We start from the raw sequence: 14,038 nt of genomic DNA on the forward strand, positions 1-14,038 counted from the left end.
CCTCCGGTCACAACGGGCAGCCCCTGTGTGTCTTCTCTTCATTTTTCTTTCTTTTCCTTTCCTTTTCTGTGCTTCCGAACTAGGAACTTAGCTGCGGATTTGATTTTTGCGAACGAGTTGCTTCGTAACTTCAGCTCATGCTGAGGACGAAGTGTTTACGCAAGTTACATTTTGTCCTGTCTCGAGTGACAGGAATGGAAAAACGGCCGCCTCTGGAGGGGTTTTGAAACGACCGCTTGGTTACGCAGTTTCTTTCCAGCCTGTGTGGTGGACCTGACTTGCGGGTCACCGATTCTGCGAGGTCGGTCAGTCCGCCTGGAAACGTCACGTAAATACTGGCCAGCACCTGGTCCCCAAACTAAAATCTTTGGCCTTTGATGCTGTTCATTTTCTCTACCTGTCCTAAAAGCCTGGCTTCCTTTTGCAGTGGCATGGGAAGTGTGTTAAAAATCATTGAGCGTGAAGCCAGGCCTTTGAAAGGGAGTTATGGTCTCTCCTCTCCTAAAAAACCAGTTGACCAAAGACAGTAAAGTCAAGTGAACTTTTGAGCTTGAGTGCCTAGAATCATATGCTATATCCTATATCCGTCTAACTAGCTGTGTGGGGTTGGGTAAATTGCTTAATCATCTGTCCCTGAGGTTTACCCCTGTTAAAATATCCACAGTGATAGTATGTGATCCTAGAGTTGCCAGGATAAGTGTATGTAAAAGGCACCTAGGACAGGACTCAGTGTAAGCATTCAGCCTTTTTTATTCTTACCGCCCCGCCTTGCACAATAGATCTTAATTAGTAATTGTGTAGTGTGCAAGAACATGGATGCTGTTTAATGGCATGCATAATCTCTGAATTGTTGGGACATTTGATGCTATTATTAAAATACTTGGTCCAGAATGTACAAAGATGCCTCGATTCTGAGTCCATGTTCTATTTTTACTCCTGTGTAAAGCATAATATGTGAAAAAGTGAATGCTGGTTCGTAGTGCCACAGGTTAATGGTACAGTGCTGTCTGAGCTCACCTCGGAGCTCAGGTCAGACTTCAGGTTTTGAGCAGTTAGGTTACACTGCCTCCTTTATTAGTAAACAAGTCATTCAGCATTCTCCTTTGTGTTAGGATCTAAGATAAAAGAGAAAGCTGTTGTGATTGAGATCTCAGTTTTTTAATTTAGCCCTCTGACCTAAAAAGTTAACTTGTTATACATTTCTGAAACATCTTCAAAGCTAAAAGCAGACAAGATTTTTTATACGTGAGAAAAACTATGACAAACCACACAGAAAAAGATGAAGTTATTATGGTTGAACTCCAGTATCAAAAGTATAGCAGTCCTGATTTTTATATTTATATAACTCATCATAAACAGTATCTTGATTGTGTTAGAAAGTTGAGGATTTTGTTATGTTCTCTGTATGGAAACAGCACTCTAGTCCTTTGTTTTAATTATCAGTTCACTTTATCCTTCTTAGCAGATTTTTTCAGAAAGGTTTGTTATGTATGTATGTAAGACATAATCTTGTATGCTTTTAATTTCCAAAAGTGGAGAGGTCATGCATATGAAGATGGGAGGAAGAGTTTATCTTTTTTTTTTTTTTTTTTTTTGTATCTTTTTACTTTTGGGGGGGGACAGGGTCACACTGTGTGGTCCAGGCTGCTCTTGAGCGCACTGTCTGGCCCAGACTGGCGGTGAACTGACAGCAGTCCTCCTGCCTCAGCCTCACAGTGCTGACATTACAGGCGTGAACTACCATGCATAGCTCACCCTTTCTTGGTTACCTCTCTTTATAAAATACTTAGTGCTTTGAAAAGTACTCGCTCATGCATTAATACTTGAAAGAAACGTAAGGCTGACAGGAACCTAGGAATTTATATTCCATTGTTTGAGTCTTTTATTGACTATTTCAGCCACATGGTGGTCCAGTCTCCCCTCCCCCCCCCCTTCCTCTGAAGCAAACTGATGTGCAAAGTAGAAAACCTAGTATGTCCTGAAGTGGTCCATTTCACTTTTAGACAGGTCTAATTTCTAGCAGGTTTTTCTGTGTGTAAAGCCAAAATCTCTATGTTTTCCAGCCCTAGTTTTGCCCTTTGAGTGTTGGTCTCGTATGACATCCCTTCTGAGTTGAAGGTAGCCATCTCATCTCTTTCAGTCTAGTCTTCTTGGAGAGCAAACAGTGCTAGCTCCTTTAACCGGATCTCCAATGACATTATTTTAAATCTTTTCTCTATTTTGACATCTCCTCTAGACACACTGTTTAATCTTTTTTTTCTTGGAACTCAGGACCTTTGCATTGATTGAGCTACACCTCCTGCCTCTGCCTGCCTGCCTGCCTGCCTGCCTGCCTCTCTGCCTCTCTCTGTCTGTCTCTCTCTGTCTCTCTCTGTCTCTCTTGTTCCCTCTCTCAGACCCTTGTACTTGCCAGGGAAGTGCTTATTCCACTGAGCCATCTCCCCAGACCCCAAGGTTTTTTTTTTTTTTTTTTTTTTTTTTCCCCCTCATTCATTTTTTGACAGAATCTATAGTTCAGGCAGGCCTTGAACTCATGTGTTGCCCTGGCTGCCTTCAAACTCAGAATAATCTTCTTGTCTCCGTCCTCCCTAAATTGTCCAGCTTGACTTCGAACTTGCAGTGCTCCTACTTCGAGTGTTCTTTTTTCTTTAAAGTGGGATGCCTTGACCTATCGAAATGAGTCCAGGAATGATTTGGACTGAATAAAAAAGTGTAGGCTATCACTTCCCCTAATGAGAATCATTTTCCAACACTGAAGTAGAAAAGATTCTGAGGTTTTTAGGCACCAGTCACATTGATTAATATTGGATTTTCTGCCAACTAAAAATTATCTTTGTCCTCATTGCTTCAAAACCTCTTGCATCCCTCAAATTGTTTTCTTTGGTTTTTGTAGTTTTTGTACTTGCTCTGTTAAAGTTGGACCTCATTTACTCCTGTAGTTAAGGCCTCTTAATGACCTTTTAAGTCTCCATTCTGTAGTTTGTGAAATGCTGGGCTTCTGTAGATTAGGAAGTGATTGGGTCCTAGCCATGCAAAAATAGGGACAACAGGGAAACTGCTCCTCTACAGGAGGATTAGCTCTTCTACAGCTTTGTGCTCTGAAGATTTAGTAAGCATACCCTGTGTATTAGTGCTAAGACGTTGAGAGAAAAAGAAGAGAGAGAGGACCAAATACAAAACTCTGTGGTTCATGGCCAGAAATTACTTGGCCAGAGTTTACTTTAGACAGGCAGAGTCTTAGGATGACTTAGGGTGGTTTGCAGTCTGTGTGACCACAGACCATCCCTCCTCTTCCCCTTTGTGTGAGAAAGTTATTAATGGGTTGTTGTATATATTAATGTGTTGGAAGCAGAGCACAGTGTTAAGACCAGCCTGTATGGGCCCACATAAATGCTTTATTTATTTATTTTTTCATAAATGCTTTAATGAAATTCAGTGTACCCATGTTTGTAGCATCAAAACTTATAATAGGTAAGTCTTGGAAGTGGCCTGTATGTCCATCAGCACGTCAATGGGTAGTGAAAAAGTAAACAGTGGAGTATTACTCTGCTGTAGAGAATAAATTTGAGTGATTTATAGCAAAATGGATGCACCTTGAGACTCTAGCGCTAACTGAAAGAAATCAGACACACAAGTTTTAAGTGTTGCATGATTTTTCTTATATGAGATACCCAATGAATAATAATTTTTTAAAAATCCCCACTAGAGAGCAAAATAAAAAAGTAGAAAACAGAGGGAACTCAAAAAGGAGGGAGAACTAAGGGATGGAGGGAGAAAAAAATGGAGGAAAAGGGGATTTTAAAAAAGCATTAGAATATTATGTACATGTACCAACTCCCCACAGTGAGTGTAATCAGTATGTGCTTCAGAAATGTATCAATACAAGGATGAAGTTGCTCCAGCATCACAGATCTCCTTTTTGTTTTAGCCACATCAGTCTTGCCCACAGGATTATCATGAGATGCTTTGTCAAATATTTCCAGAAGAAAAGAAAGCTGTGCTTCTTTGTATCCAGATCTGTCAGGAGGCCCAGGATGTGGAGGAGAAAGGGTGGAGTTGGACTTGAGTGTGAATCTCACTCTCATGTCATTAGCCGTCTTGAGCTTGGCAGGTTATTCGGCCTACAAGCTCTCATATGTAAAATGCAAGTGCCTCATTCATTTTGTCTTTTATGTGGGTTACATTGGCAGTCACTGCTTGTCACAACCTTGTTCATTTGTTTAGCTCTGAGTATGTATGTGCATGTGTTCTCTGAAGACCAAACACATGCTAGGCAAATACTTGGTAAGCTAGATCCGTAGCCCCAGTAGCCCCATATATGTTTTGTTTTTTTTCTTTTTTTCGGCTAAGCTGGGGATTGAACTCAGGCCCTTGTGCTTGCTAGGGAAGCACTTATTCTACTGAGCCATCTCCCTGGCTTCCTGTATATGTTTCTTTAATGTTTGCTGCTTATGTTTCTTTCAAGGTAGCTCAGAAAAGGTAATGGAATAATTTTAAGTATTTTGAGAGCCTCTGCTGTCTCTCTGAGGGATCACTACATTTTAAAATTTCTTACATACTTTTTATAGGATTGCTTATAAGTGTGTATTTTTAAAATTATGTATATGCATGCATACTAGAGTTTTGACAGGATTGACATTTCTAGAATTCACTTTTTTTAGTTGTAACATTTATTTTAGTAATGCTTTCTTTTCCCAGAGCTCTACTACTCAGTTGTTGGCAGTCACAGTCTTGTAGATAAGTTCTCTGGTCCAAACTTCAGTTTCTATAGTGTCCCCAACCTGCTTAATGTGAAATGATTTCCTCACTGATTTGGGTCTTTGGTAACATGATGGAAAGACAGTTGGAGCTGTGTTACTGCTCATTCTTTTTTTCTTTGCCTTTTGGTACTGGGGATTAAGCCCAAGACTTTCACCAGTGAGTGTATTACCAGCCTGTTTCTTATTTTGTGGTAAGATCTCACTGCGTTACCCTGGCTGGGCTTGAATTTGCAATTTTCTTGCCTCACCCTCCAAGAATGCTGTGATTACAGGCGAGTGCCACCATGCCTGGCTAGTTGCTGCTTTTTGTATGAAATTTATTAAGGCAATGCTGTTCTAAGTAGTTCAATTTAAGAAACGCATATTTTATACCTGTTAGGTGTCTAACATTGTACTGGGGGAGGAAATACAAAGAAGAGTAAAGTACTGTATTCATCAGTTGCCTTTCCTGCCACTAAAGGCTTGTGCCTTTCAGTTGTGAGCACTTCCTGTCTTTGATGTCCTTCACCTGCCCTGCTGGCCATTTATCTCCTTTTCTTTCTCCTTATTTATTGGATGTGCGTACTGAAGGTTATGCTTGGTGATGGCCATCCTGGTTGACTAACATCTGTAAAAGGTAACATTGTAACCCGAACCATCTTCCCTTTTAGGGTTCTACACTGTGGAACCAACTGTCCTCTGTGTCTGGGCCTCTCGAAGTCTAGAGTAGGTGCCTGGCATTTGAGTAGCAAAATAATGGTACGAGATTGGCTGGACGAGCAGTACTGTATCCTGACAGTTTGGCAATGGAAAGTTTAAAACTTAAATTTCCAGCGTCCTACAAATAGAAATGTGTATTTTTCTTGAACCAGGTCTCCTTTCTTGTTTTGTTTTGAAATTTGCCTTAACTTGCTGAACATGACTTGGCATTCAGGTCCTAGCTTTTGGTTTTATGGTTTGCAGCATAGCCTTTGGTCTAGAAACCTTGATAATTTGAATGTCTGAAGTGTGTTAGTTCCTCTAGAGGCCACGCACGTTGTGGATCTAGCCAGTTCATTACAGCATCTTCATACAATACACTAGTTGAAGTATTGTTAAAAATCTTTTTATCCCCTCCATATTCTACTGTCTACATGCAGAACTATATAACTATAGAAGGTTAGGGGTTTTTTTTGGTTTTTTGTTTTTTGTTTTTGCGGTACCAGGGATCAAACCTTGATCCTTGTGCTTGCCAGGCAGGTGCTTAAACCACTGAGCTATTTTCCCTGGCATCCTGGGTAATTTTTTTTTTTAATTTTTATTTATTTATTTTTTCATTTAGTGTGTGTGTGTGGCCAGCTCAGCCCACCTGGGGGCGGGGCTGGCTGGCATGTGGTGCTGGGGGATTGAACCGCTGTCCCTGTGCTTTGCTTGGCTTAACTTGTTCTAAGTAGGTACTTCAGACCACTGAGCCATCTCACCAGCCCCTGGGTAATTGTTTTTAAAAAAGAAGATTCTCTGACTTGTGACCACAAATTCCTAATATATGTTTCCATAGCTGACTGCTATTTTCTGCTGTTTTAAGCTACCCCAAGAACTAGAGACTTATAGCTTTCTTTTTGAAAGTCTTTATTTGGCATTAAGCTGGTGAGAATTCCTTTCTTAGAAACCAAGAACAGGAAGTATAAAAATATTCAAGCACTCAGCTTTAGTTTTCTGATAGCTAATTTTTATTGCCTTATTACAAAGAGGTAATTTTATAAGTTATCGCCAGGCATATTGGTACACTCCTGTAATCCCAGCATCTGGGAGGCTGAGGCAGGAGGATTGCTGCTAGTTGGAGGCCAGGCTGAACTGCATGGTAAAACCTCTTAAAAAGACCCCCCCCCAAAAAAAACACTCAAAAAGAATTTATCAATTATCTGTTTGAATCCTGCCATATCAAGCCTGGAAATTACTATTTTTTTGGCGGAACCAGGGATTGAACTCGGGCCCTTGCACTTACCAGGCAGGTGTTAAGTTTGCAACAGTGTTAGCAACTAGCAAAAATAATGTGGCTAGATAAGTGCGTAGCTTACCACGTAGACCCAGGAGGCCATTATTCTCATTTCAGCTACTGTATTGTTTTCAGTAGCTTCCTTGTACTTAATGATGCTTTAGGTATTTTGTTTTGCCGGTAGTTAGTGAGCCTAGCAAATGATTGCCTGACAGAGAACAAAAATATTGATTAGACATGTTAAAAAAAAGTTTCATCTGGTATATGTAATTCCCATTTGTTTCCTGTCAGCCTGCTTTATTTTTGTGTGTGTTCTTTGTTCTTTGTTTTTTGTTTTTTTTTTGAGACAGTTTTACTATGTAGTACAGGCTGGCCTAAACTATTGAACTTGCTTATGTATCCCAGGCTGACCTCGAACTCAGGACAATCCCCTTGTCTCAGCCTCCTGAGTGTTGGGACTATGGGTGTGTGCCACCATACTTGGCTTCTTTTTTCTTTTATGGATTTTTTTTTTCTTGGTCATCCACTATGATTTAAGATGTTTAGTTAAAAAGCACCAAACCCAAGTGACAAATGATAGCCTAAGCTAATAATTAAGATTGTTAATGTTTTAAAATATCTTCATTTGGAAGATGAAATCATTGGGATTAGATGTAGTAGTGATGCTTTTACTCAGTTTGGGGGAAGAAAGTGGAATTTACCATGATTTTGACCCTTGGGACTTTGTTCCTACCCTGAGACTATTTGGAGAGTGAGCTGGGATCCAGTGGAGGACTGCCACATTAAGAATGTGTTAGACTGGGGAGATAGCTCAGTAAATAAGCGCTTTACTGGCAAGTGCAGGGTCCTGAGTTCAATCCCCAGTTCCACCAAAAAAAAAAAAAAAGTTTCTTGTGGAACAGGGAACTTTATTTAGTGGGAAAAAAAGATCTATGTCAGCTTGGCTTCTGTGGTGCCTAGAAAGTTGTCTGACATTGGGTGAGTCATTACATTCTAAACAGGTTTACAATGGTAAAATATGGCCAATTATATGCTGTATAAGCGGGTTGCAAGCATTACATGAGAAAGCCCAAGCATGGAGCCTGGAACAGTCTGTTGTTGTTTTTTTTTTTTTGGCTTTGATTGTTTCCTTCCTATAGTCTTAAAACCTTTGAATTGTTGTTGTTGTTTAATGTTATTTTCTTCACTGTTCTGGGAAGGGAGATTGAGATGTTGCCAGACATTTATAAATCCTTTGGAAGTGTGGAAATTGTTTTTAGTAATACACATGAACAGTTTTCCTAGGAGTGTGTTCACAGTCTTCTTCGGATGCTTATCTCTACTCGCTTCCCCTTTCACCTTCACTACAGTGTAACAGGATTAAGAGCCTTTGCTCCTGAGTATTAGAACCACAAGTGGCATTCCGGTACAGGCAGTCTGGTCACATTGAAGGTGTGCATTATGAGAGTGATTAGAAAAGATATTTCAGCCTCTTGATGTTTTCCTTTCTTTCTTTCTTTTTTTTTTTTTTTTTTTTGTATTTTAGGGAAGGGTCTACAGGGTGTTCAGGGTCTCACTACTAGATTGGACTCATAGTGATCCACCTGTTTATAGTCTCCCAAGAGCTGGGGTTAGAGGCATGCACCACCACGCCCAGTCTCAATTGCCAAATCAGCACACCCTGGGGATGGAACCCCTGAGTCCTGCGTTGTATTCCTATTTTGATAATACATTAAATATTTTAACTTTATCCCCAAATGTAGTTGTGTATTTAAGACAGTATTTTCTCTTGAAAACATAAAATATTGAGAATTTAAAATGCATATAAAGTAAGATTATATTACAGAAGGAATCTTTCCACTAAGTGGGCCTTAGTTTTTCATTATAAGGAAATATTTGATAGGAATGCTTTGATAATATGTTGTACTAATGTATGATATATTCAAGCTGAAATAATTAGTTTATAAGGAAACTTTTGGAAGCATATCTTTTACATAAATTGTGTTATACTTGCATTGATTTACCTGGCACATCTGTACATGTGTTTATCTACAATAACAGTATTTGAGTGTCTGTTATGGACAGGGGCAATATGACACCCTCCAGCCCTTCCACTGGAGAAGTGTTAGTTAAGGTATCAGCCTGGGAGGTGCCACAGCATGATGGCTATGAGTCATGTCCGGAGCCAGAGATTCTAGACTGTCACTGTGACCTTGGGTAAGCTGCCTTCCGTGTGATTGAGTTTCCATGTTGGTAGTACTTGTATAATAATTGTATCTTGACTCAGAGGATGTTAGGAGAATTAAATGAGTTAATATTTGAAAAGCTCTTAGAACACTCCCCATTTTAAGTACTGTGAAACTGTTAAAAACATGTAGTCTGAAGAGCAGATTGCTTACGCCCATGAAAACATAAGACTACATGGGCCAGGAATTTAGCTCAGTGGCACAACGCCTGCCTAGCAAGCATGAAGACCTGAGTTTGATTCCTGGTGCCAAAAAAAGGACTATATATTTTATAAAATCAGGTAAATTCTTCTATGTGAATTACATGAATAATGTAAGAAACTTAAAAACCTAAGGAAGAATCAACAACCCAGATGGAATTCAGAGAAAAAAGAATAGACCTAATATGAGGGGAATTTTGTGAACAAATGGAATTAGAGTATAAATAAACCAAACAAGTTATAGAGTAAGTAAAAATATAATAGAAGCTATTTTAGGAAGATAGAGATGGGCATGTTGTTGTAGCAGTCGACATAGTTATAAAGCTTTGAGATTTATTTGTAGATGGCGAGCTCTCCAATATGTATAATGAACAAGCTTATAACTGATTTTATAAAAAATGCATAATACAGTACGTGGAGAAATTGAGCATTCAATAAATGTTAGTATTAGCAGTAGTAGCTAAAATAACTGCAATGTTTCACTGTATGGATGTGCTATATTTGTGTATTATTAACTAATTGGCTATGATTGAACACATTACTATTTTTCACCGTTGCCCCCTTATAGTTAATTCTGATGAGTACCCTTTCCATCCAGTTATCTTGTATGACCACGGCTCTGAAGGAGAGGCTGGATGCTGTTCTTTAACTTGCCATTTAGCATGGTCAGAAGTTATAGAGGTGGTGGTAGAAAGGAGGTGACTGCCTGTACCAGCTCCAGTGTAGTCTCTGCCATGAAATACCAACACTTGTGAGGAAAATGTAATTAACAGCCAGCAGAGATGTTTTTTGTTAAACATATTTACTAAAATTTATAGGGAGCTCTTTTTTTTTTTTTTGGCGGAACCGGGGATTGAACTCAGGTCCTTGCACTTGCCAGTGAAGCACTTATTCTACTGAGCCATCTCCCCGGCCCCTATAGGGAGCTCTTCTCTGAGTTGTAAGATAAAGAAAACAGCAGAAGAAGAAATACTGGGATTTGGGAAAGATAGTTTGGCATACAAAGCAAAATAATGAGATGGACCGGAGGGGTTCGTATTGTGACACATGAGATTGCTGGGCCTAGGATCCCAAAGGAAATAGGAAGACGAAACTTGGGAGATCTGGGGGAATATGGGCTGACAAAGGAAGAAGTTTTGAAACGTTACTGATGGCTGGGCAGAGTGGTGTACACTAGTATCACGAGCTACTTGGGAGGCTGAGATAGGAAAATCACTTGTGCCTTGGAATTCAAGGCTGGCCTGGGCAGTGTAGTGACCCTATCTCAAACTAACCAAACAGCCCAAAACTTTGGTAACTTGAAAATTATGATCAAGGTATTAAAGTTGAAATGGAAAGTCGTTTGTTTAAAGATATCTTGGAAAAAAATTAACCTATTCATTTAAATTTTGAAAGAGATTTAGATTTTAAGTTCTTCTATATGGCTTTGATTTTTAGACCATAATGAAAATGAGTGAGTTCAGATAATTGTGCAGCTAATAGTAAGTGATATAGTTCATCCAAATCCAAAGCTATTCTTAGCTCCTGTGCTACAGTGAATGGGAGAAGTCTTTCATTTACCTTTACAGTGGCAGTTGGTTCACAGACACTTTTTTTTTTTTAATTTTATTTATTTATTTGTGTGTGTGTGTGTGTGTGTGTGTGTGGCCAGCTCAGCCCACCAGGGGGCGGGGCTGGCTGGCATGTGGTGCTGGGGATTAAACCGCAGTCCCTGTGCTTTGCTGAGCTTGTTCTAAGTAGGTGCTTTAGACCACTGAGCCATCTCACCAGCCCTCACAGACACTTTTGTATTTATGAACAGTTTGGTTTACAAGCAAAAGCATTATGGCAAAATTTTTGTTTTGTTTGTGAATTAAATCAGGTGACAAATACAACCACAGCCATCTTTTTGCACAAACAGAAACATGACTATCTTTTCCAAAATCATAGAACAAATTAAGTTCTAATTAATACAGCACCACCATATTGTCAGAACATATAGTTAGTCTTCTCACTTTCCAAGTTCTTGTACCATTTTGCTTATTTACCCTTTTCTGTTGTAATATTTGTTTTCTGTAATGAACAATCTGCAGTAATACTGGACCTTAAAAGCAGGCATTCTTGGTTTATCCCAGCTCTGCCATTCTTACCTGTGGGTTCCTTTAACTGCTAAATTTACGGGTCTTGTCTTAGTTCTAAATTTCTTCAGGCCCACAGCAAAAATGTTCTTCTGAAATTTGCATTTATTTGAATAATTAACTATTATAGCTGCCTTTTTTTTTTTTTTTTTTTTTGAACCAGGGATTGAACTCAGGCCCTTGCACTTGCCAGGCAAGTGCTTATTCTACTGAGCTATCTTCTTGGCCCCTAGCTACTTGTTTTACTTTACTTTTTTTTGGGATAGGGTCTCACTGTGCATTTCAGGTTACTTGTGCTTACTTTATAGCCCAGGCTGGTCTCAAATTTGGAACAACCCTCCACCATGCCTGGCTATTGTTTTACTTTTCTTCTGTACATTTTCTTCTGTATTAGTACAATTACGTGTGACTTCTGCATAGCTCTGAATCTCTGTTCTTTTTAAAAAAATATATCAACTAACTCCAGATTCTTAAGTGTATTTCCTCTTCGATAGCTTTATTCTAGTCTCCCTTTCCTGTCTTCCTGGTCTTATTTCAAGCCTTTTCAGTTTTTCTGTCCAACTTTGTAGGCCTCATCCTGTCCTTGCTATTCAGCCTCCTTCCTGTCTTAGTGTCATTTTCTGAAAATACAGATCGACTCTTATTACTTGTAACCCTTTGATGATCCTGCTTTATCAGTACTATTTCTTAGGTTATTTCTTACGATGAATTAGGCATTTCTCCAGGGGAAATAAAGAGGTTCAGCGTTAGATGGGAGAAACTTAGGGGGACAGGATGTCGGATGAGTTTGGGAAGTACTTGAATAAGCACAGCCAGCTTCCTTTTTGGTTGAACGGGCAGGTCTCTACTGTGAATTTATGGAAAGCAGAATGTAATATTTCCCACATACCTGATAATGATGTACTTTTTTTTGAAATCGTATATGTGCATACCGCATGTTTGGGACAGGTTTTAGACCTATACAAGTAAAGCCCATAGTCCTACAGACATGGACTCCTAGGAACCTGTGACTTGGGACTTACATAGGCTCCCATAGTGTCAGCTGTGCTGAGTTGCAGTTCTCTAAACACTTGAGTTGTATATTTCTGGGCTCAATGGCTTCACCCGTCCGTGATGAGAAACACTACTATCCCTGCAGCATGTCCTCGTTATGCTTCCTAAGCACTCGTCTTGGTGTCCTAGGCAAGACCCTCCCTTTTATTTTTTATTTAATTTTAATTTTAATTTTTATTTTTGGCAGAACCAGGGATTGAACTTGGCCCTTGTGCTTGCCAGGGAAGCGCTTATTCCACTTAGTCATCTCCCCAGTCCCTCCCTTTTATCACTTACCACATGGAATTGTACTTCCCTTTGTCCAGTTCTTCAGTACAGCCTATGTTCCTTTCATTTTTGTGAGATTAGTACTCATGATAGTTATTTTTTTTTAAATTTTATTTATTTATTTGTGTGTGTGTGTGTGTGTGTGTGTGTGTGTGTGTGGCCAGCTCAGCCCACCAGGGGGCAGGGCTGGCTGGCATGTGGTGGTGGGCCATTGAACCGTGGTCCCTGTGCTTTGCTAAGCTTGTTCTAAGTAGGTGCTTTAGACCACTGAGTCATCTCGCCAGCCCCCCAAAAATGGAATAAGGACTTTTTTTTTTTTTTGCTCCTTGAATGCCTTCAGGGCACTTTTGGATGGCTGGAGTGTTGTGGGGATTGAACTACAGCAACCTGAGGCTGCCAGCATTGTGAAAGCAGCCACTTAAAGAACGGAGCTAGTTCCAGGCCCCCTGATCATGATAGTTATTAAATATGCACAAACAATGGAATCATAAATGCAGAGGCACTTGGAATAATAGTGTTATTCATGCAACCAGTAAGTCACCAGAAGGCACTTGTTGTTTCTTAGAAATCTTTTATATTCTTTCTTCTTCTTCTTCTTTTTTTTTTTTTTTGCAGAACCAGGGATTGAACTCAGGCCCTTGCGCTTGCCAGGCAAGCGCTTATTCTACTGAGCTGTCTCCCCAGTCCCTATATTCTTTCTTCTAAGGAGGATGCCATCAATTACTCAAAGAAAAATTTGTTGTAAATCTAAAGGAGAAAAACTAAGAAAAGTTACTTAAAAATTTATTTTCAATGCAAGGGATCAAACCTGGGGTTTTGTACATGGCAGGCAGATATTCTACCACTGAATTACATCCCCAGATTTTCTTTGTAATTTTAGTGATTTGTATGTATGAAAGAGTATATCTTTTTTTCTTAGGTAAGAATGTAGATAATATTCTGTCTTTAATAAAAAACAATGCTTGGTTATAAATAAAAATTGAATTTTCCCTTTTTTTTCACAGCATAAATTTCACATTGAAATGGTTCACTCATTTACAGTTGTTAGGATAAGGAACATTTTGTGAAACATTGTTTAATATATATATGTATTTTCTCTTAGGCATCTTTCTTAACAAAGAAGTTAAATATTGGTGGGAAAAGAGTAAACCTTGCCATATGGGTAAGTTAACCTTTTTAAATATATGAGTAAAGGTATCTGTCTGTTCTTGGTGTTCTATTAACTAAATAAATTAAGGAATAGGAATATGAATTTCTCAGATTTTTAAATTTAACTGAAAGTTAGCCAAAACATTTTTAATAAAAGTATTCCTAAATTCTGACTAAGCATTATATTTGAAATACAGTTTTATATTTGTTTGTTTTTTTTTTTCTTTTTAATTTATTTATTTATTTGTGTGTGGCCAGCTCAGCCCACCAGGGGGTGGGGCTGGCTGGCATGTGGTGCTGGGGGATTGAACCG

Source organism: Octodon degus, unplaced genomic scaffold (genome assembly GCF_000260255.1).
Source record: "Octodon degus isolate 3935 unplaced genomic scaffold, OctDeg1.0 scaffold00047, whole genome shotgun sequence".
NCBI classification, from domain to species: Eukaryota; Metazoa; Chordata; class Mammalia; order Rodentia; family Octodontidae; genus Octodon; species Octodon degus.